Here is a 24,862-nt window from a genome sequence, read left to right as displayed (position 1 = left end):
ACACCAACAGTTTTTGTTCTAAACCTGACTGTGCAGAAAGAATTTTTTTTTTCTGAAGCAAAATGACTGTTTTTTTTTTTTTTTTTTTTTTGCAAGCATTTAATTTTATTAAGTATTGGTTTTCTGGTTTTCTACAGTGCAGCAACATAATTACAGGCAAAGGGTGCATACCATGTTGCGCTGCACTTTTAAGTATTAAGAAAGCTATTTAAAAAAGTAATAAATAGTTTGTCCTTTCAGAGAATTATATGAATATTTAAGTTAGACTACATAAAAGCAAAGAGACCTCAAGAGGCAGTACTGACTATTTTTTGATGCAGGACTTTTGCCCCAAATAATGTATCACTGGCAGAAATATGTCCATATGCTCATATGTTTAGGTCCTTAAAATTATTGCAGTTCAGACTGGCTCCATGACATAGAAGGTTAGAGCCCTCAAAAAGTCCCAGTTTCCATGAGCAGCCCAAGCAATGATGGAGCCAGCAGAAGGGTTGAAGGTATGATTTTTTGTCAGGAGGGAGAGAGGGGTTTCTACCCATGATCTGATATACCCCCAGTGGTGGGGGCACTGTCATAATTATGTATCAGATTTCTGTCTATGAACCATTTTAAGTCTAACTACATAAGTACAGAATTGCCACAGAAAGTCAAGTCTATTAGATGCAACTAGGCTTCATCCCGCATTCTGTCATTTAATTTCACATAGCTTCCAAGTGCGCACACTTTATAACTTTGAGTAAGTCACTTAACCAGACTGTGCGCCTGGGCTACACTTTAAAGAAGGCATTATGCAGTGTTTTTTATGGCTTAAAAAAATGTTTAAAAAAACTAAATAAATATTTCACACACACACAGACACACACACTTCATAAGATTTTGATAGAGCTTAGATAAAAAGTTGTAATTGAAATTTTGATTATATTGAGCTAACATTTATAAGAATGCATGGTTAACTGTACTTTAGTGCATAAAATGCTTTTATACATGAAAACAAATATAGTGTGGATAGGTAGGTACCTGCCACTTAGGTTTAGGTTTGCAATTAAATGATTGGATAGCAGAGACAGGAAAACAAAAGTAGATTTTCTTTCCAAGCAAAGGAAAAAGGTAGACAAGTTACACTAAAACGAATCTAAATGGTTCAAATTATACCTCCAACCCTTTTAGGTTCATAGGTGCCACAGAACAGACTTTCTGACCACAGTGGCAATGTGGTAGTCGAAGGAGAGGTTGCTGTGTTCTGTGTCCCCAGATCTCTTATAACACCTTCAGTATTCAGCGGGCTCCCATCGATGTGGTAATTAGTGGGAACTGAGCTTTTCTCAAAGGGGATGACAACACATTTTTTGGCATTAAGCTTAAGGCCATGGTTTTGACATGAGTCATTGGTCTCAGTGATGCCATTCTGTAGGATGTCTGCATCGCTTGAGCTGTTAATAATGGCTCCCAGCTTGCAGTCATCTGTGAACTTGGTCAGCCAGAGTCCCTTCGTGTTGGCCTGGACTTCTGAGAAGTAGATGCCAAACAGGAGAGGACCCAGTACCGATCCCTGTGGGACTCCACTTGTGACTGGTCGGCAGTCTGACTTGGAGTCCACTACTTTCACACTGTGGGTTCTATCTGTGAGCCAGTTTCCAACCCACCTTACTATATAGGGGTTGATGCCTAGTTTGGTGAGTTTATCAATAATTCCTGACTGAGGAATGGTATCAAAGGCCTTAGCCAGATCGAGTTAGGCTGTATGAACTGCCATACCTTCATCCACAGCTCTGGTGACTGACTCAACAAATTCAACCAGGTTGAGCAGGCATGATCTACCTTTCACAAAACCAAATTGCATGGGATCTACAGCTTGGAGATTCCCTATAGCCTTGTTAATTAGGTGCATCATGATGCGCTCCATAGCCTTACATATCAGACCAGTCAGGCTAATGGGCCGATAATTTCCAGGGTCTGTAGTCACTCGTCCATTATGGAGAGGGATGACTGTAGCAGTGCCCCATTTGGTAGGGACAAAGCCTGAGCTGAGTCTGTGAGTGATTCAGTTCTATTTACCATTGATATCAGTTAAAAAGGTGCTAACAGTAAATGTGTGACGGACCCAGTCAATGTGAAGCTTTGAGGAACATGACCTTTTTCAGACCCCAGATGAGGAACGTTCCTCGCAATGAGGTACACTTGAGAGATATGGTCCTAGGACCACTTCTCTTTGGTATTTACTTATCTGGTATCAAGGCTGACATCAATTGCGTGATAGCACACAACTATAAGTGGTGCCTGGAACATGACTTAAAACTAAATCCCAAGAAATGCACCACTGTATATTTTGACAATATTAGACACCTATATGCCTATCCAATAACCTGAGGTCAGAATCAAAACATGTAACTTATGTCTATAAAGCAATGACCATAACCATTATGCCAAACATAAGCCCCAACCAGACAGTGACCAAAGGTGAGAAACAAACACTGAACCTTATGCCTGTGAGGGAAAGACCTTAACTATTCAGCCAACCCCCAAATTTAAGGCAGCATCCAAACTCCTTTAATCTTTGGTGAATATAGCTGATTTGTGGTTTGATTCAGCCAAGGAGGAAGTTACAACTGGTGGCGAGCAAAGCGACTCCATATTGGTAAGGACCAAATCCAGGATTTTGTAAACACACTGGGTGTTGTGTAGACTAACTGGTTCATAGAGTTTGTGTTCATGAAGGGCAGAAATTTCTGTACATACATGCCTGAGGATGTATACATCTCCCAATTTATGTAAGAGTAGTTGAAGTCTCCAAAGAAATGGGTGTTTAGCTTAATGCACAGGGACTCCATACTTGTTTGGTAGGAGGTGTGTTTCAAGGGGGGGCATAAATGAGGTCCTATAGTTATCCATGATATGATAAGCATTTTTTAATAGTAATGTTGATGTGAAGGAGTTCTAGGTCATTTGTCTAAGGAGGCTGGATTTTTTTTTGGAATACGGAGACACTGCTGCCTTTAGTACCTTCATCTAATGCAGTGGGTTGAATGTGTACTTTAACATTATTCAGATTCTATTTTGTCATATTGGCAGCTTTAGAAAACTGACATTGCCTAAAAAGGCACCATGGATATGGACAAGGATTTAAAAAATGTATGAAAGCCTTGCGGAGAGAAATGCAGACCATCTCAGGCACAGCATTTAGAATGGTCTGCCATCTTCTCCCAAGCTTATATATATTGTAACCATTTTTACTGAATTACTTAACTGTAAACTGCTTTTTTTCATACTGAGAGTTGTATTTTTTGTTTGTGAGTGCTCTATCTGTGCTTTTCTGTGAGTTTTCTGTGTTTTAGTCAAGTAGTATAGTCTGAATACAGGTTTGCTGCATCCAGAGTTTCCTGGCAGCCATCTTGTGCTTGCAGGGGCCTGTCTTCCCTGTTAGTGACAGCAGTCAGTAGTTTCCTTCATTGTTATTCAGTTTCTGTCTTATACAAGTGGTACAGTGAATTATCTTCTGTTTAAACTGTGAGCTTTGGCCGGTTAAGACCTGCATGATATCAACTTCAATGCATAAGTGTAGCTAAGTAACTTTTATCTGCACTTTTTAAAGAAATTTGTTTGTGTTGCATTGAGCAATATCTAGCTAGAAGTTGACTGTTTTTTCAGTAGGTCCCCACCCACCCTCTCTGCTTTTGTCTTGGTGTTAATCTTGGTGGCTTTGAAACTGCCCACCCCTCTTGTAAATTTGCACTTGGATACTCCTCCTGGGCATATCTCATTTGCTCACTCAAAAAAAAAAAAAAAAATGTATCTGCTTTTACTGTATTTGTGTTTCTTCCTACTTTATTTTGCTTTTGCGTCATCTTAAAAGTACTCAATTGTATTTATTACTGCTTGGTGTAACTCACTCTAAGCCTTTTAGTTTAAGCACTTGGGCTTCAGACCAGTTGTTTTACATTAAGAAGGTTTGTGCTCTGCACTGTAGTGGCAGGACAGGTAGCTTACATCTTCTAAGTTGGGAACTGCTGATTGAGGGCTCAGTGTCTGTTATTCTAAAAGTGTATTAGTTCTGGTTTAAGCACTTGGGCTTCAGGCCAGTTATTTTACATTAAGAAGGTTCGTGGTCTGCACTCTTCTGGGAGGAGAGGCTGGACTCTGCCCTTCTGAGCTGGGAATTCCTGGTTAGAGGCTTATAGTACCTGTATATTTGAACTGTTTCTTACTAAATTGGTACACCTTGTTTGCTGTAGCATAGACTAGATCCAGGCCTGCTGAATCTAGGTTTGTTTGTATAACTTGAGTACTAATCCAGGCATTCTTTAAAGTATTCAATTGTATTTATTACTGCTAGGTAGTAACTTGATTAAAGTGTAGCCATCATTCAAAGTCTTTTGGATTAAGCACTTGGGCTCAGACCAGTTGTTTTACATTAGGAAGGTTTGTGGCCTGCACTGTGGTGGCAGAACAGGTAGCTTACATCCTTCTAAGTTGGGAACTGCTGATTGAGGGCTCAGTGTCTGTTATTCTAAAAGTGTATTAGTTCTGGTTTAAGCACTCGGGCTTCAGGCCAGTTATTTTACATTAAGAAGGTTCGTGGTCTGCACTCTTGTGGGAGGAGAGGCTGGACTCTGCCCTTCTGAGCTGGGAATTTTTGGTTAAAGGCTTATAGTGCCTGCATATTTGAACTGTTTCTTACTGGAATTGGTACACCTTGTTTGCTGTAGCATAGACTAGACCCAGGCCTGCTGAATCTAGCTTTGTTTGTATGCTTGTTTGCTTGTTATTTCCCTGAAATGCTAATTCCACCTAAAACGCGGCTTTTCAGTGCTTCTGTGGATCCCTATTGACATCTGCATTGCTTATTGTACTTATTTCCTTGTTTCACTTGAAAGAAAGTTACTGTTTGTCATTTTTTGCATTTAAGTTACCTGTAACACATTGCATTTAAGTTACCTGGCACTTGCTCACTAAAGCAATTATATAAGTCAGCACTAAAAAATTAAAAGCACTACACCCTCACAAACTCCCCTTGAGTACCTCGTTTCCCATTGGCCCTTTTTTTTTTAAATTATAAAGGAATTCCCAATACTATTCTAGCATGTCCAAAGGTCAGTTGTCAATCTCCTCTCCGGTCCAGCTGGTGAATCTGGGAATCCTGAGACAATGTTACAACTACCTCATGTACACAGACAACCCTCTCCTGCTCCCAACAAATTCCAACACATGTGAGAGATGCAACCATATAGCCAAACTGGAGGCTAATCTCTCTCAACTCAGTACTGCCGAAACCTGTCAGGAGGAGAAGGAAACCACACTCACTACAATTCCAGTCTCACATAGACCTACCACAACAGCAAACCAAACACATAAACACACAAAAACATACTCGGAGGCTCTAAATAAAAATCTGCCTAAGCAGCAGAGACCTCCAAAGCAGACACTCAAGCAACCGCTACCCCAAAACAAAACACGTGCAACACATAGCTCACAAAGCCAGTGTGCCAAACAGTCACAGCCCTTAAGGCTAAACAACACACCTGATACACTTGTAATATGTGACTCTATCGTCAGGCACACTGACGTCCCGCTCACCAGGCTGAACAAGGAGAAGGTCACGGTGAGCTGCCTGTCGGGCGCTAGGATCCACCACATAACACAAGCACTCAGGTCACTCCAAGGCAAGTACAAATATGACTCAGTCATTGTCCATGCTGGTGTGAATGACCTGAGATGTACCTCCCTGGACTACATGAAAAGAGACATAGAGGAGCTCTCTGAGCATGTGGCCCAGGCCGGTATGACCCTGACCGTGAGTAGCATCTTACCCTCACCAAGAATGATGTCACAATATGAAGACAAGATGATCAATTTCAACAACTGGCTTAAGTATTGGTGTCATTCAAAGGGGATCCAATGCCTGTCAGCCTGTCAGCCACGATGCTTCGCTAGGGACAGCTTGCACCTGTCACCCCTGGGCTTTCGGATATTGACAAAGGCTCTTGCTACCCCCATAGTGCCTTTTTTAGGCAAGGCTCAAAAGACAAATCCACCTCCATAGGTATCACAAGGGATAAGAAACTAAGAGTAATGCTACTCAATGCCAGAAGTCCAAACCTCAAGATGCATGCACTCGAAACTCTCCTTAGCATGGAGAACATCGATATCTGTGCAGTAACAGAAACCTGGTTCAAGGCTCCCGAGAGCACCCCAGCACTACCAGGTTATACCTCATACCATGCTTTTCAGCCCCAAAACTTGGACCACACCAGAAAAGGAGGGGGAGTATCAATATTCATCAAAGATACCCACACCTCCAGGTTGGTGGCACAGCACGAAGCATCAGAGACTATACATGTGCAACTAACAGTGTGTAAAACTGCCTTCCAGTTTATAGCCTTTGCTACAGACCACCCTCCCAAACCCAGGAACCCCACTCGGCCTTCCTGAGAACACTGGAAAATATGAAGGTCTCTCCAAACACCATTATATTGGGCGACTTCAACTACCCAAACATAGACTGGGAGCATTACTCTAGCTCCAACACCCTAGCTCGAAGGTTCCTAGAATTTATAAACTCAAATGCTATGGAACAACTTGTTACCATTCCCACAAGAGGGGAAAACATACTGGACGTGATCATCACCAACATGGGGACTCTATGCTCCAGACCAGAAGTGTATCCCTCACTGGTAAGATAAGACCATAAACTAATCTCACTGGATATTCACATCCCGATCCCACCCCCTGCCCAGAAAACCACAGTGAAAAACTTCTCTAAAGCAAATTTCACACTCCTCAAAATCGAGGTGGAATTCTTCAAAGCCCCCGGGCCTGTGGAAAATACGGCCCAGACTGCAGAATCCTTTATAAACGCATTCTATGAGCACCTTCAGGAATGCAATGATCATGCAATCCCAAATAAAACCAAGAACCAATCCTCCAAAGGCAGGCGTCCTGTCTGGTGGACCCCAGCCATAAACAAAGTATACAATAGAAGGAGGAAGCTACTACATGATAGAGCAAAATCCCAAAAAGGGAAGACATCTCTGATCAGTGTTAGCAAAAAACTACGGGCACTCATAAAATCGTCTAAGGCCAGCTACAAGAGAAAAATTGCACAGGACACTAAGGATAATCACAAGGCTTTCTTTAGTTATGTTAGGAACCTGGGTGGGAATTCCCAGATATGCTCAGAATTAGTCCAAAATGACAAAAAATACGCCAAACCCAGAGACATTGCCAACATCCTAGCTGACAGGTTCAGCGCAAACTTCTCCCCCCCTCCTCACCAAAAGGGCAAATATCTATCCCAGCAGAGTGCTGCCCCCCCTGACATCTCAGATGCTCAGGTAAGAGCCGCCCTCTCCAAAGCAAAAAACACAGCATCAGTGGGACCAGACGGTGTCCCGGGCTGAGTCCTACATGAACTCCAAGAAGAGCTAAACCCAAACATAAAACTACTGTTCAATCTCAGCCTTACCACACGATATGTACCCAAAGAGTGGCGCACAGCAACAGTAGTCCCTCTCCACAAAGGTGGTGCCTCAACGGATCCTGGAAACTATCACCTCATAAGCCTGACTAGCTTGGTCTGCAAAGCTATGGAAAGGATCATCATGGACCTCAAAAAAAAGATATTAAGGACCTACAGACACTGGATCCTACCCAGTTCGGCTTTGTTAAGGGCAGATCCTGCCTCTTAAACCTGGTTGATTTCTTTGAAACAGTCACCAAGGCCATTGACGAGGGAAAGGTGGTCCACACAGCCTACCTGGACCTCGCAAAAGCCTTCAATACAATACCCCACTCGGGCATTATAGATAAGCTCACCAGCTTAAATATGAACCCCTATGTCACTAGGCAAACTGGCTCAATAACAGAACCCACATGGCTGGAATTGCTGGAGCCATGTCAGACTCCAAACCAGTTACAAGTGGCATCCCACAAGGCTCAGTCCTGGGACCTCTCCTGTTCGTTATATATTTCTCGGAGGTACAGGCCAACACGGAAGGACTGTGGCTGACCAAGTTCGCAGATGACTGCAAACTGGGTGCTATAATCGACCCTCCAACCGACACAAGCATCCTCCAAAAGGGCCTCATAGAAACAGACAACTGGTGCCAGAGCCATGGCCTCAAGCTAAATGCCAAAAAGTGTATAGTCATCCCCTTTGGCAAAAACAAAGTGCTCACAAATTACCACATAGGTGGTAATCCATTAAGTACAGAAGAAGTAATTAGGGACCTGGGGACCCAAGTTGATAGCAATCTCTCATTTGACAACCACGTGGCCAAAGTGGTTAGAAAAACATTTTATATAGCCCACCTAATCATGAAGGGATTCACATCTAGATCAGGGGAGGTCATCGTGCCTCTCTACTCATCCCTCACCAGGCCCATAATTGAGTACAATGCCCCTTTTGGGATGTACCTTACCAGACACCTGCAGCAATTGGAAAGACCCCAAAAGTACCTCACCAAGAGGATCAAAGGGCTCAAACAGATGCCATATGCTGCCCGGTTAAAGAAACTCCAGCTCTACTCAGTGGAGGCGATCTGTGCCTGGCGTATAAAGCCATGTCCAACCCAGTATTAATGGACATGCTGCACCTCAGAAAATCCAAATCCCATCGAGCTACGCGCTCGAAAGACTTGAACCTCAGCACTGAAGTGAATAGGACATGCTGGAGGGACAGATTCATAACCCAGAGGCTCCCTTCACTCTGGAATAGAATCCCAGTCCACGTTAGGCAGAGTCCCTCATTGACTCTCTTCAAGAGGAATCTTGATGAGTGGATGGGGGATCGTAGGTTTACCCCAGGTATCACTTCTGTGTCACTGTTAGACAGAGGCACAGTATACTAATCTCGAAAAAGGGCATAGCAAAATTAATTTAAAATGGGTGGCGAAAGCCAAACACACTCTGGCGAGGCTTATAAATGCCCTAGGGCAGATAGCCTAGTATGAACCTATGAACCTATGAACAGGGCTGCCTGATCTTCTCTAGCATGAGTAATTGGTTGAAAGTGCAGGGGCTAGTAGGATTGGGTAGTAATCTGAGCTTATAGATGATTCCATCTTTTCTGGCTTTTAAACCCTGTGTTTGCACAGAGTCATGCTTGTTTGTGCATCGTGCACTACCTCTGTGCTGATTTAACCCATTGCAAGGTATTCCAGCTTCAAATTTTCCATTACTAGCACTTGCTCAATCCTGAGGTAGTGAAGCTTCTTTACAGCCTCTGTACAAACATAAGCTACTAGTACCCATCTCAGATCTTTCCACCCCCCACCCCCCCTTAGCTCATTCCCTCACCAATTCTGACATGGAGAGTTTCCTACAGTTTCTCTTGCAAATATGGTTGATATGGGCATCCTGAGACAGTGTAACAACTGTCTCATGTACACAGACAACCCTCTCTTACTACCACCTAGGAATACAATTTGTGAGACATGCAATTACATTAAAAACCTGAAGTCTATGCTCTCTCCCTCAAAAGCCATTATACCTGGCACTGAGAAGGTTGTCTGCACAAACACCACACCTCAAACATCACCCACACTAACACAACACACACCCACATATGTGGAGGTTCTTAACAAAAACATACCTAAACAAACGAGACCTCTGAGACAAACCACATGCAAACTCCACAGCCTACCACACCACACACCACACATAGTCCACATGTCTGTGTCTTACAGCCATCAAGGCTTAACAATAAACCCAATATATTAATCACAGGAGACTCCATTGTGAGACACACAGATGTGCCCTTCACCAGACTGCATAAGGAGAAAGTCATGGTAGGTTGTTTGCTAGGTGCCAGAATCTGCTACATCACCCATGCACTCAAGTCCCTCAACAGGTACTGCTATGATTCTGTCATAGTACATGTTGGCATGAATGACTTGAAACCTACCTTTCTGGACTATATGAAGCAACACATGATCGATCTCACTGAATATGTGTTCCAGACGGGTATGTCACTAGCCTTAAACAGTATTCTACTGTCATCCAGAGTGATGCCTCAATACAAACAAAAAATTATTGATTTTAAGAATTAGCTTAGTTTCTGGTGTCATTCTAATGGGATCCAGTACCTGTCGGCCTGGGAGGATGTTTATTTATTTTATTTATTTGCAGTTTGTTTGCTAGGATAGTCCAATTGGGCCACAAGGAGCAAATTTTTAATGGAGTCCTAGGGAGAAAAGCTCCAGAAAAATACAAATAAATAGTACACATTGCACATTTACATTACAGATTATCTCATAGGAATACAAAGTAACTATAATAAGAAAAGGTTAACAATGATAGAATGCATCAGTGTAGTTTGTAAAACAGCAATAAAAAAACACTTTTTTTTTTACCCAAAAGTAGCAGCATTGGGTAACTGTTAAGTAGTTGGTCTAATAGTACAAAAGAGCTGTGGAATTATAGGAGGCAGCGATGGCGTATTTAGTTCTAGGAGAGTAGGAAGTGGTATTAGAAGGATTAGATAGGATGGGAACAGGAGCACTTCCACTGTGAAGTTAGGTGTGAGTGCAGCAAGATTTTAAATGAGGAGAGACTGCTGGTGATGTGGATAGGAGATGGTAGAGAATTCCAGAGGCATGCAAGAGAGAAGGATATTAGGTGATTCCCAGCTGGATGTGTGGGTTTGTGCAATTTAATTAGTTTTTGGGAATTAGATCTTAGAAGTCATACTGGTTCATACATTTCAAAGGTAGTGGCTAGAGAGGGACAAAGAGAGGGGTTGTAAATGAGCTTGTGTGCTTGGATGAGTTGGGTATAAGTGAGGAGGTGACATGCTTGACAGACCACGATGCTTTGCCAGATGGTTTGTCAGAGATGGCCTGTATCTGTCTCCCTTGGGCTTCAGGCTCCTGGCAAAGGCTCTTGCCTCCCCATGGTGCTTTTTTTAGACAATGTCTTGAAGTCAAAAATACCAACATGAGAATCTCATCTAAATGCAATTTAAAGGTCATGCTGTTCAATGCTAGGAGTCTCAACATGAAACTGCATTCATTATAAGTATTCTTATCCCTGGAAGATGTTGACATTTGTGCAGTCACAGAAACCTGGTTCAAAGCTGCGGAGAGCACACCAGCCTTACCTGATTACTCATCCTATCATACATACAGACCCGAAACTGAGGGCAGCAAAGCCAAAGGAGGTGGTGTTTCAATATATATTAAAGTTATACACACCTCCAGACTGGTCAAACAGTATGATGCACAAGAGACACTCCCTGTGCAGTTACTTGTTGACAAGACCCCTACTCATAAAAGTAGTCATAGTTATCATAGTTAGTACAGGTCCCCACCATTGAATCGGGATGCCCTCACTGCCTATCTGGACCTCTTTGAATCTATTAAGATTCAACCTTATACCCTGATCCTGGGTGATTTTAACTACCCAACCATTGATTGGAAGAACTACTCAAGTCAGAACAGAAATGGTCAAAGATTCCTTGACTTCATCAATGCCAATGCCTTAGACCAGCTGGTTGACACCCCCACAAGAGGTGACAACATCTTGGACTTGGTACTAACCAACATAGGAAACCACTGCAGCATCCCTGCAGTGTCATCATCTGTGGTAAGATCAGACCACAACGCGGTCACCCTCAATGTCAGCATCTCCCCTGACCCCCCCCCCCCCCAGCTAGGGTTAAACAAAAAAAATTCTCCAAAGCTGATTACAATCTCCTGAGAAAAGGTCTAAACAGCTTCACAGCCCCCTTCCCAAAAGTAGGAACTGGTACTAATGTCCAAACCTACACCAAGTACTATACAACCATTTATATAAATGCATAAATTCAGCAATACCTGACAGGACAGAATCCTCCTCCTCAAGGAAGAGTAAACCTGTCTGGTGGACATCAGCTATAAATGAACCGTTCAACAAAAGGAAAAAATTGCTGTGCAGGACCGAGCAGGAACAAGTGCCAAATTGTAAGCAATCTCTCCTTGGCTTAAACAGACAAATAAGGGTATTAGTAAAGTCTTCCAAAGCTAACTTCAAGTTGAAATGGGTCACATCTAATAAAGACAGTGAAAAGGCCTTCTTTACATATGCCTGCAATCTAAGGGGGAAAACACCCAAATCTGCTCAGAACTGATGGTCAAGGACACCATGTACACAAATGCCGTGGATATGGCCAACATGCTGGCAGACAGGTTCAGTGAAAACTTCACCCCTCTGCCCCCCATCAGTAATCCAGGATATCCCCAGCACCTGCCATGTACCCCTCATCTCTAGGGGTACAAGTCATTACTGCCCTCTCAAAGGCTAAAAACACAGCTTCCATGGGACCCGATAACATCGCAAGCTGCATCCTGCATCAACTCAGGCAGGAACTCGCAACACCATTAGGCACCCTATTCAACCTATGCCTGAGTACTGGTTTCATCCCAGCTGAGTGGAGGGCGGCCACTGTCATCCCTCTGCACAAAGGTGGAGTGCCCACTGATCCAGGCAATTATAGACCCTTCAGCCTAACTTGTCTGATTTGCAAGGTCATGGAACACATTATCATAGTCCACATTAACAAGAACAATGGCAACCTATCAGTTTGGTTTTGTCAGTGGGGAGATCAAGATTAAATTTGGTAGACGTCTTTGAGTCAGTCACCAAAGACATGGATGAGGGGAAATGGTGCACACCACCTACCTTGACCTGGCCAAGGCCTTCATCACTATTCCCAACCCAGGTATAATAGGTAAACTATCCCAGCTTGGTGTGCATCCATATGTGACCAGATGGGTAGCTAACTGGCTCACTGATAGAACTCACTCAGTCAAAATAGGGGAAGCTACCACCAGTAGTAGACCCATAACATGTGGCGTACCCTAGGGATTGGCCTTGGGGCCTCTACTGTTTGTTATATACTTCTCTGAGGTGCAAGCCAAAACCAGAGGTCTATGGATAACCAAGTTTGCAGATGACTACAAGCTGGGCACTGTCATCGATTCCCCTGTTGATGTAGGCATACTACAAGAGGGACTCACCCAGACAAATAACTGGTGCCAGAAACATGGTCTCAAACTAAATGCCAAAAAATGCATCATCATCCCCTTTTGGGAGAGTGACGTCTCCACAAATTACTACATTAATAACAGTGTCCTAAGCATGCAAGCAGTTGTGAGGGTTCTGGGCACCCAAGCTGACAGCAATGTAACTTTTGACCACTCAGTTGCCTCCATTGTACTGAGAACTTTCTACATGACTCACCTCATTAGTAAGTGTATTTCTTCCAGGAACAAGGAAGTCATAACTTCCCTGTATTCCTCCCTTATCAGACCCAGTATCGAGTATAACAGCCCTTTCAGCATGTACCTCGTGAAGCACATGCAACAGCTGGAGAGACCATAGACCTGACTGGGAGAATCCAAGGCTTCAAAAATCTGTCCTACACAGATATGCTAAAAGCAATGTCCATTTACTCCATCTCATATAGACTCCTCAGAGGTGATCTATGTCTGGCATACAGAGTAATCTCTGACCCCACCTTGATGAAATTGTTGCATATCTGCAAGCCAAACTCCACTCATGTGGAAACCTCAACTTGGTGTGTGACATCAATAGGAATTGCTGGCAAAACAGAATTGTCTCCCAGAGACTCCCCTATCTGTGGAATAGACTCCCTCTCCACCCACGTCAAGCACTGTACTTCATTATCTCTCTTTAAGAGGAACCTGGATGACTGGATGCGAAACAAAAAATATACACTCCTGGGATTCCACCTGTGTCCCTGCTGGACAGGGACATCGGGTGCTGACTTGTGGGAACATAGGCTAATTCACTGACTAGGCTTATAAGGGCCTCAGGGCCAGTAGCCTATTAACTTGCTCTGAGCCTACAAAGACACAAGAAGCTAAGTCAGTTGTTGAAAACAATAATCTTTTGTTCGTATTATGGAATCATTTTTGGTGATGGTAGACTGCTGCTCAGTACTAGATTCGTACCAGCTTCAGATACATATTTGAAGAGCTCCAACTCTCCATCATGTCTGTCTTCATATAGTCCAGGGAAGTGCGTCTCCAGACATTTACACCCACATGTACAATGACAGTGTAAAAGGTGTACTTGTGGTACATGGACCTCATTGCTCACATAATGTAGCCAGTCATGGTGCCTTATAGTCATCTGGAGTGTTCATTATAGTTTTACTGTTTCCCCCATGGGAGGCACTATATGCAGACTTTTTTTTGCCTTGTGCTTCAGCCTTCTCGGTGTGTGCATCCTTTATACCATAACCAAATACCATTCAAAATCCATGCATACATTCTGAAAGCAACCATGTCCAGTACTTAAAGGCTGAAAACATTGAAGCCTGAACTATGATTTTTCAAAGTGTTCTATGATTTGCAGATCTGGTGCAATACAAACAAGAGTATAAAGGCTGACGCTCACATATATCACAAATTCTAGGAAATTATGAATTATTTGTGGGAATACACATAGTTGTTCCCCATGGCTTCACACTTTCCAGCTTAGGAATTCATTAATATTGGACATTAAATATTTAGGATGAGGTGGAAAGTACTTATGCCCAACTGCCTACTATAGTATGCGCAGTGTGGTTTTAGTCACCATTCACCTGCCCTTTCAACTCCAATACTGTTAATTGCCTTAATGCTAGATCTAATGAACTGCATTTATTTGCATGCCACATTTTAGAAATGTTTTTCATGATGTTTTACTTTCAGATTTAAGCTTTAAAATATGCTTAATTTAGTGTCCTCATGTTTTATCTTTCAGTACATGCAAGGTATTCATTAACATAATGATTACTTCATTTTAATTTGTAAAAGTGTACATTCAGATTGTAACAAGAGTATCTTCTGCCCCCCCCCCCCCCCCCCAGGTTCATAGATTTAGTGTCACAGAGCTTCCACTCCTTAACAGCAGACTTTGAATGCATTTACATTCATATCAAGAGTCATCTGTCAGTGTATTTGACAGGATAATGCTGCTGTATTTTGGTTTGCAAATTATCCTTCTGCATTATTGCTTCACTACTCATTTAATGACACATTTGAGAGGCTACTGCCATGTTATTTCTGAGGCATATGAAAATAGTAATAGCAGCAATAATGGCACAGAGAAGACAGTGCTTACTAATAATAACATAAATCATAAAAAGCAAAACGGAATTCATTATATAGAAAGAACACATTTAAGTAGTTCCCTTTGCAGAGGTCGTGTTGTTAGAACATAAAAATAATCTTACATTATATATGCAACTAATTAGATGTGTAACTTAGATTGTATTAACAGTTTACTCAGTCTTTTCCATATTGTGTCATGACTATGTATAATTGTTATTAGAAATTAGTGGCTAATGCTCTGTGAGGTAGGAGTACATCAGGCAAGTATCAAACAGCTAGAAAGAGAGTACCAGAAGGTGTCATTTCCTGAATTAGAACTGCTGACTCTATTATATTACCTGCAAAATCCTGACTTGCATTTGGATTATTTGCTTGCATTAAATTTTTATAGGTTCATAGGTAAGCACTGGGCTAGCTGTATTTGTGGATCACTTTAAGTCTAGCTATTTTTTAATAAAGGTGAGAATCAAACCTTGCACTTTCTGGCTTTGAGGTAAGCACCTCAACCCTTATATCAACCCACAAATGAAATTTGGGACAGTCAATACGAGATAATCAATCTGGAGACTGTTACACACATGGCTAATAACCAGTCAGTAATCAAAGGTAAGAATCAACTTGTATCTGGAAGGTAAACATTTTAACCAGTATGCAAAGTTTCAACTAAAAAAAAAATCCATCTACTCCTAATCAGAGAATTGAACCCTGGTGTCCCACATGATAGGTGGGAATACTCACTACTATACTAAAAAGGAAGAAAAAAATAATCCTATTTGTTAATCAAATAGGTCTGCTGGGCACAGAGTTCCTTTTCAGGGGTGACCTGATAGCAGTGTCTGTTTAAGTGACTTGCTCAATGTCGTGCAGGAGGCAAATAAGGATTGAGAAAACTACAGTTCACAATCTTAACCTCTCTGCACCAACTGCCTTAAATTACTGGTTCTGTTTCTTCAGGCTCACTGCAATTATAGCTTGTGCCACAGAGCTAGTTAAAATCTGAATTCGTAATCAAACCATGGACCTTGTGTTTCGGAGGAGAAGACCTTTACTGTTATGCCAAACTCTCCCCCTAAGCTTTAGAATCTACATATGCTACATAACGTGCTTTAAAATTATTTTGAATAGCAATCAGAGTTGCTGCTAGAACAGTGCTAATTGTCCACAAGTGCTTTAACTATCATAATCAGTGAGCAGGATAAATATCCCTATCCGTGTGACTTGCATAGATAAAAATTAACCTCCTCACTTAGATTTTTTACAGACAAGGCACCAATGCAGCAATGTGGTCTGAAAAGTCATTGGTAGCCCTAAATATTTTTCAACTGCTTTATTAAACATTCTTTTCAAACAAAAAGCAGTATAGGGAGAGGGGGTTCGAACTAAGGAAGACACGAATGGTGAATAAAAGGACCTTAAAGAATCATCTCAGGTTTACACAGCATTAATTTATGCCAGGCATCTACTTGTCTAGAAGGCAATGTGTACATTTCTTAGTGCACATCACTGCAGGGGACCTTTCCTTTCCCAAAGGTGAAACCATCCCCAATTTTATTATATTTTTACTGTTGCAGAGGCCCAGCGTGTGTGTGTGTGTGTGTGTGTGTGTGTGTGTGTGTGTGTGTGTGTGTATGTGTGTGTGTGTGTGTGTGTGTGTGTGTGTGTGTGTGTGTGTGTGTGTGTGTGTGTGTGTGTGTGTGTGTGCTTGTGTGCACTTGTGCATGCGTGCATGTGTGTGTGTGTGTGTGTGTGTGTGTGTCTGCGCACGCATGTGTGCACTTGTGCGTGTGTGTGTGTGTGTGTGTGTGTGTGTGTTAGAGAGGGACACTAACACAAGAAGAAAGAAGGAAAGAAAGAATGAAAAAATGTATCTTGAAAAGTGCATTTAGTTGCCACTCAGATTATTTGTTAGTGATGTGGCAACTTCACAGCCTTGATTTACTTTTCAAAGACATTTTTATTGATTTCTAATGAAAAAGAAATAAACCCATAAAAAATATTAAAGTAATAATAACAAATGAGGAAATGGAAACATGAAAACATAGAACATATATATATATATATATATATATATAATGTAATAGTAACAGCAGAGTTACAAACCGCGTAATGCAAAGAACAAATTCTTAGATGGCATACAATGTTACAAAGGAATTGTCATGTGACATGCTAGTGAATTCAGCAGAGCTCTACAAGTCATTTCATGCATTAGGCAAAGAAATCTTTCATTTATCTATTCATGCACTTCTTTGAGTGTACTGAAATTAAACAAGAAACTCAAATATCAATATTTACAAAGTCAACAACAAAACACAGACTTTGCAAATGTTGATATGCTGCAATGCATATGCCAATCAAGAATCCCAACACATGCAAAACTATGCATTAAAAATTATAATAAAAAACATTTTTTGCAGGTGGCAAGTCCCCCTTTGCTTCCCATGTGGGGGGCTGTACCCCCCACACTAATTATATACACTAACTTCAAGTTTGTACAATCTCCAGGAAAGGGCATATTTGTCTACCATGAGAATTGTGCAATCTCACACACCTGTCTCCTCCCAAAACTACTCCTTTCGATATGAACACATTCTCAATTACTAGCAAAAATAACTCATCCCTGGAACTGGTGTCTGAAACCAAGTTACTTGGTGTCCAAATTGACAACCAGTTTAACTTCAACTCCCATCTACAACTAAATATTAAAAAAACCCATCAAAAACTAGGCATGCTCTATCGTCAGAATCAGTACCTCACAAGCTCCTCTAAAATCACTCTCTCCTCTTCTTTTCTTATCCCCTCCCTTCTCTACGGAGCTCCTCTGCTAACCAACCTTCAGTCCTCTCTAAAAAAACAACTTTCTTCCTGCTATAACAAAATCGCTAAGTTCGCAAACGGCCACAGGTCCTCCACCCACCACTGCACCTCTCTCCGAAAACTAAACTGGCTTGAGTTACCTAATCAACTCAACTACACTCAGTTAACTTTAGCCCACAAGCTCATTCTCAACTCATCTCTCTGTCCCTCCCTGTCTTCCGCCTTCACGATGCACCTACCCGATAGAGTTTTAAGGTCAAACAATCAAAACCTACTAGAAGTACACAAACCAACTCGTCCTCCAGGCAAAAACTTACTATCCTTTAACCTAGCCCGTCTGTGGAACTCACTCTCACCATCCATTCGCACCACTCCCAATCATTACATGTTCAAAAAATCTCTTCACTTGTATCTAAGGTCCCAATGGGAATGCTCTTGCTCCCACCCCTCATAAAAATATGTCACATACATCTGTCAAATACATCTTCTTTCACACTCATATTACCTCACTGTACCTTATAAAGCTTATGTTCCTTACAAAATAACCACTCTGTATGTGTAAAGTAACATCACTTTTCTCTAAACTGTATTGTTTGAATGTTCCTGAATTTTTGAGTTTTGTTTAAATATTTCTGAGTATTGTTTGAATGTTTCCTGAAATTTTGAACTCAAATGTTTGTATCTTGTACAATTGCATTATTTTTATTATCATGCTATTGTTCGTACCTAGTTTGTTTGTTTTTTGGAGCTTTTCTCCCCAGGACTCCATTGAAAACGGGTTCTTTTTGGCCCAATGGACTATCCTGGTAAACCAACTGCAAATAAAATAAAAATAAAAATAAACCTGTCAGCGATCTGTTTAGCTGACCAAATTTTTTCATCTAAACGTACGTCAACCGAAGGTCGAGATGATGAATTTTAGTAGACCCATTTGTTTTTTTATCTAGTAGTGGATTAGTATAGAGATCTTTGCAGCAAAAACCTGGGCCCTAATGATCAAGTACCTTACATGACAGAGAATGCATGTGTAAGGTGTGTTCATTATTGTTTATCTGCCTCTCTATCTCAATTGTGTTTAATGTTATAATCTATTCACTGTCCATTTTTTAATATGCTACCTTCTTCTCTCCCTAACCCACCTAGCTTTTTAACTCCTATCCTGCTATAAGGCCTGTGTATTCTACCTATCTATCCTGCAAGGACCTCCCAACACAAAGTCAACTATCAAATCTACAACCTAAAGGAAGCTGTTGTCCTTTTCTACAAAATCCCCTCCATCCAATACATCAATGAAAGTATGTCTGACCTCTCTTCTAAGCTGAGAAGTTGTATTGTAACTAAAACCTAGACATTTATTACAGTTTAAAATTTGTATTAAATCTCCACCTGTACCAGGTACCCAGCAGCCTTACCCCCCCCATCTACTCTTCATGGTATTAACCTTTCCTGACCTGTATTGTCCAACTCTGTCCTCTCTCTTCTGCCTCTTCCTAAATACTTTCGATTGTACTTTTGTATTTGGCCACTGGGTGGCTTCTTTCCCTAGGATCCTTTAGGCTTTGACATATTCCTTACCTCTATCTCCTTAACCACTCTGTAACACTGTTCTGTCTTGCTAGTTATCTGTACTTGCTGTAGTCCTTTTCTCCTTTCCTCAGTCTCCTCCTACAGACATTTAGTCCTTGTTATTGTATATATATGTATATATATATATATATATATCTTCTAAGAAGTTAGCTGTATTCAGCTATTCCATTGATTGTTTCTGTAACTATTCCTCACTTGCTCCAACCCGGTCCATTCACCCTGTGGGCTCACTCTGCTCCCCTACCCTACTCCCAAATCTCACCCACCTCCAGTGTACTTAACCTTATGCTACTTGAGCCACACCTCCAACCTCTGTTATCTAATAGCTCTCACTACCTCAATAACTTACCTATCCAATCACCTGCTACCTCCATTTACCTCATTCTTTTTCCCTTTAACAACTCCACCCTTTTACCTCCTCTCTTTACTATCTTATATCTCCCAGGTTTTATCTCCGCTACCTCCCAACCATGCCTATTGTAGGCAGGCCTGGCCTCTATAATGGCCTTCTCTTTCTTACTATTCTTACTCCCCTATTCTTATCCCACTACCTCACATACTATTAACATCTTAGCCTTACAAGATTTCATCTCACCTTAAAACAAACAACTTCATTTAATCCTCTAGCCTTACAAACCTACTTTGACGTAACATCCTCATCTTTCTACCTTCTTCCACAATTTCGTAGAATAACCCATATTAAGTATTCTCACACTAGAAAACAAATCCCTATCTTCTTTAAGCTCTTTAAACACCTTTATAGCCCTCAACAGCCCCTATTATTACATGGAGATATTCATCCCAACCCAGGCCCAAACAATACTATCCCTGATCCTTATTCTGACCAACCCATTATGTCTCATATCTTCACTAGTGCCGATAACTCCCTCCTCATAGGCCACTTTAATATACGTAGCTTAAATAATAAAATAACCCTACTACACGTTCACTCTTTTGATATCCTATGTCTTACAGAAACATGGCTCAAACTAGTAACTAAGGACAATGATATAATCCCACCAGGTTATAACATCCTGAGATCCGAACGTCTAAATAAAAAGGGTGGTGGGGTAGCAATACTATATAAATCTCAGTTACAGGTTACACCACTAAATATTCAGCCTCCCTCTTCCAGTAACACTGAAATCCTAATCTCTAAGCTACAGGTAAATGCTAAAAAATCATTACATATAATTTGCTCTTACATCCCACCAGGAAGCAACATTAATAATCTCAAAAATGTCCTCAACTGGCTCTCCACATCCCTCCCACAAGAAACCATACTCCTTGGAGATTTTAACATTGACTGGAACTGTTTTAGCTCAGCACAACCAACCACTCAGATAAACCTGTATGGCTTCAATCAAACCATTACCTCCCCTACCAGAACCCACAAACCAAGCAACAAGCAAGCCATCTTAGACTGGATACTAGTTGACAGTAATCGCCTCTCCTATAAAACAGACATACTTCCTGATGATATCAGTGACCATTCTCTTACCTTTATTACCAGACAAAAAAAACACTATAACTAACCAAACAATCTACAGACCTATCCATAATAAAAAAAAACCTCAACCCAGCAAGCTTACAAACCGAACTTAAAGCCTGTAATTGGTCACCACTTAAATACCTACCGCTTGACAAAGCAGTCTCTTATTTTAACAATAAATTTCTACAAATCCTAGAACACCATGCCCCCTTTTGGACTGTCAGAACTAAGAACAAACCTGCACCTTGGCTCACTTAGGAGACAAGGAAAAAATGCTTCAAAGAAATAGAATCTGGTCTAAATGGAGAAATACTAAAAACCCATCTGATCATGAAATCTTTAGACAGCTGAGAAAGGCCACAAAAAATCAATACTCCAAGATAAAAAGAACTACTATCATAAACTACAGCAAGCCCAACATAAAAGACCACAAAAATTAAGGTCAGGTATAAACAGCCTACTCCACCTTGGGCACTCCAAAAACTCCAACTCCAGCTAACTTGACTCAGAAATCTCCCAGCCAGATTGCTAACTCCTTTAATAGATTTTTTGTGGACACAGTCCAATCACTAACAAGTACCTTATCTCCAGCCAGCATCTCAAATGCATTCTCTCAAACCAATATACCTCATGTCCAACAACTACAACCTGTTCCTACCTCTCTCATCCATTCCCAGCTTCATAAACTAAAACCATGTACCCCCTCTGCTGACCACCTTCCAGCTGAATTTCTGCAAATTGCAGCTAGAGTACTTCTCTACCCTATATTCATTTTAATTAACAGAACTATCACAGAAGGCTATATACCAATCTTTTGGAAGGTCTCACATATTATCCCTCTACAAAAGGGAGGTAACTCAACTGAACTCACTTACTTTCGTCCTATAGCTCTACTTTCTCCCTTGGCTAAAATCATGGAGAAATGCATTCACCAGCAACTTTTTGATCATCTCCTCCAAAATAATCTTTTAGCTGACAGCCAGCACAGCGTTAAGCCTTTTCATAGTACTACAACTGCACTCCTATCCTTTTCTGACTCTATTAATAAAAATTGAAACAACAACTTGCTCTCCTCTGCTCTCTTCCTAGACCTCTCCAAAGCCTTTGACATGGTAAATCATCATTTAATGTTATTTACACTTACTTCACTTTCAAATGACACTCAGACAGTCAAATAGTTTAAATCCTATCTAGGAAATAGACAACAAGCAGTCCTCTGGGACAACAACCTATCTACTCTACTACTTATCTCACTGGTAGTCTCACAAGGCTCTATTCTGGGGCCCCTCCTCTTTTCTATTTTTATCAATGACATGAAAACATCCCTACCTCAAAGCACCTGTATTCAATATGCTGAACGACTCAACATTAATCTGCACTGCAGCATCTTTTTCTGAACTCCAGTCGAACACCTAAAAATGTTTTACCTTAGTTGAAAACTGGTTCTCCAAACACTGTCTCCTCCTTAACCCAAAAAAAAAAAAAAAAAACTTCTACTGTTCATCCCTACCCTAGTCCCCCTCCATAGACTTCACAGTTATATCAAATAACGGCACTGTAATAGCGCCCGACTCAACTACCAATCTGTTAGGTGTAACAATTGACCATAATCTCAACTCTGACACTCATATCAACCTTACCATCAAATCAGTAAATAGAAAACTTGGTTTCCTCTCTAGGCTAAAACCCTTCCTTACACCTACAGCCAGGACTACTATTGCCCAAACTCACCTAATCTCCACCCTTCTCTATGCCTCCCCAATTTATACTAATCTATCCAAATACAATCTTAATAAACTGACCACATCATACAATAACATTGCTAGATTCGCCACCGGATCCCCATTCCACACTCACCATTGTCAAAACCTAAAACAACTAGGATGGCTGGAACTCCAAAACCAGCTTCTTTTTCAACAATTAACTATCACCCACAACATCTTGTGTCCTCCTACAAATATTCCCATTCTCTCTAACCTGATCAACCCTTATAAAAATCTCAGTACCCTACGCTCAGCAAATAAGCTACTAGTTGCAACCCTTAAATCCAACAACAAATCTGGCAATTGTCTATTTACTAACTCTACTAGAAATTATTGGAATTAGCTTCCTAGTAAACTAACATCCCGCACATCTACTCCACTTTTCAATAAGCAATTAAAAACCTTCCTTAATTTACAGTGGCTATGCCCATGTACTAATCCCAGCTGAATCTCACTTGTCTCTACTAACTTTTTCTAATTTATTAAGTTTCTGTGTTAAACATCTGTGCTTAAACTGTTTGAATATAGTCCTGTATTGATCTTTGTAAATATTTAGCTCTTTGTTCTATGCCTAAAATGTTAAATTTTTCTCATGTAATGAAACATAAGCCTAACTATAAGGGTGTTTTTTTTTCCATAATAACCATTTTGTATAACCAATTTTGATACTATCCTCTGATATCTTATATTCTTATGTACATTATTTGCTATATAACTAATGTGGAGCTTTTCTCCCGAGGCCTCTACTGAAAATGGACATGTATCCAGTTAGACTAGCCCGGTCAACAAATGTAAAATAAATAAATAAAATAATAAATAAATAAATAAAATATAGACCCAACTTGATACGTAATACCTAGAATAAAGAATAGCTTAATTAGTGAGCTTAACAGAGAAATATATAATGCACAAAGTCATAAGAACTTCAGATACATAAAGTAGACAGTTATACAACAGTGAAAAGGGCATTATAAAAGATTCTAGAGTTAGTTAAATACCGACTCTGTGAAATATTTAAGAGGATCATAGCAAACATTACAAAAGTGGTGTCCAGTATCAGTAGGTAATAAAGTTTTTACACAATGTCTGTGAAGCATCTGCATTCATTTTCAATGAATAAGTGTTTTTGAGGTTTTTTTTTTGTAACCTTCTAGAATTTTTGATTTAAAATATCAGTGAATAGGTGGCTCCAAAGACAGATCCAATTCATAAAAATGCTTTTTTTCATGTAAAGTTATGCTGAAAAGTAGTTGAGTCAGTGCTGGGGCACTGTCCTTGCTGATTCTAAATATTTCAACATGCATTTTATGGCTCAGTTTAGTTGCCAGCAATAGGTTAGCCCTTCCAATCACTGGTAGCCAATATAATTTCTAAAGAAGAAAGCACAAGCAGGTTCTGTAGTACATGTATATTTTGTTTTCATCAGCCTGAATCAGGGTTGTATTATAAAATGAATTAAAGGCAATAACTGACAGTGCATATTACATTTTGGATAAACAACCATTTATTATTCAGGTTTTTCTGGCTTCTGGAGGCAGCAGACTAGCAGTTTTTGTAACACAGTCATAGCTGCGTGAGTCGTTTGTCACTTGATTTATTTTCCCTATTTAACTTGAGAAGTGAGTAAGCTCCAGGAGGAGGCCTTGGTATTTTATACGCAACATGCTGAATGTTATTATTTAACTATTCTTTAAGAAGGATGAGTGTGGCATCTAACAACTTCAGTGCAGGTGAAGTATTGGTTTAAAGGAGGGACAGAAAAATGCAGGAGAAGGGAATGATCTCATACTTAGTTATCTGTTCACACAGGCAATTGAAAGACTAGTCTTCATCAAACTGCTGTTTGCATGTGCATGGGTGTATGCCCTTAAATGATAATTACTTTTCTGTAACCTTTAGTCCCAAGTTTAAGAGGTTTACATCTGTAAATGCATACTTAAGTCACATAGTTGTTTATGGATCAAGTCCAAAATACTCAGTTTTAAAGTTAAGTATTTGTTTGTGTCTTTCGGCTTTTCCTGGTTAGGGGTCGCCACAGCGGAACTCCGGTCTGCTAATGATTGGCAGTAGATTTTTATGTACTGGCTTGCTGGGCCTAATGCACAACCTTCAGC

The sequence above is a fragment of the Protopterus annectens genome, chromosome 10.part0 (assembly GCF_019279795.1).
Source record: "Protopterus annectens isolate FY-2018-M chromosome 10.part0, PAN1.0, whole genome shotgun sequence".
Taxonomy (NCBI): Eukaryota; Metazoa; Chordata; order Ceratodontiformes; family Protopteridae; genus Protopterus; species Protopterus annectens.
This window is presented reverse-complemented; position numbering follows the sequence as displayed.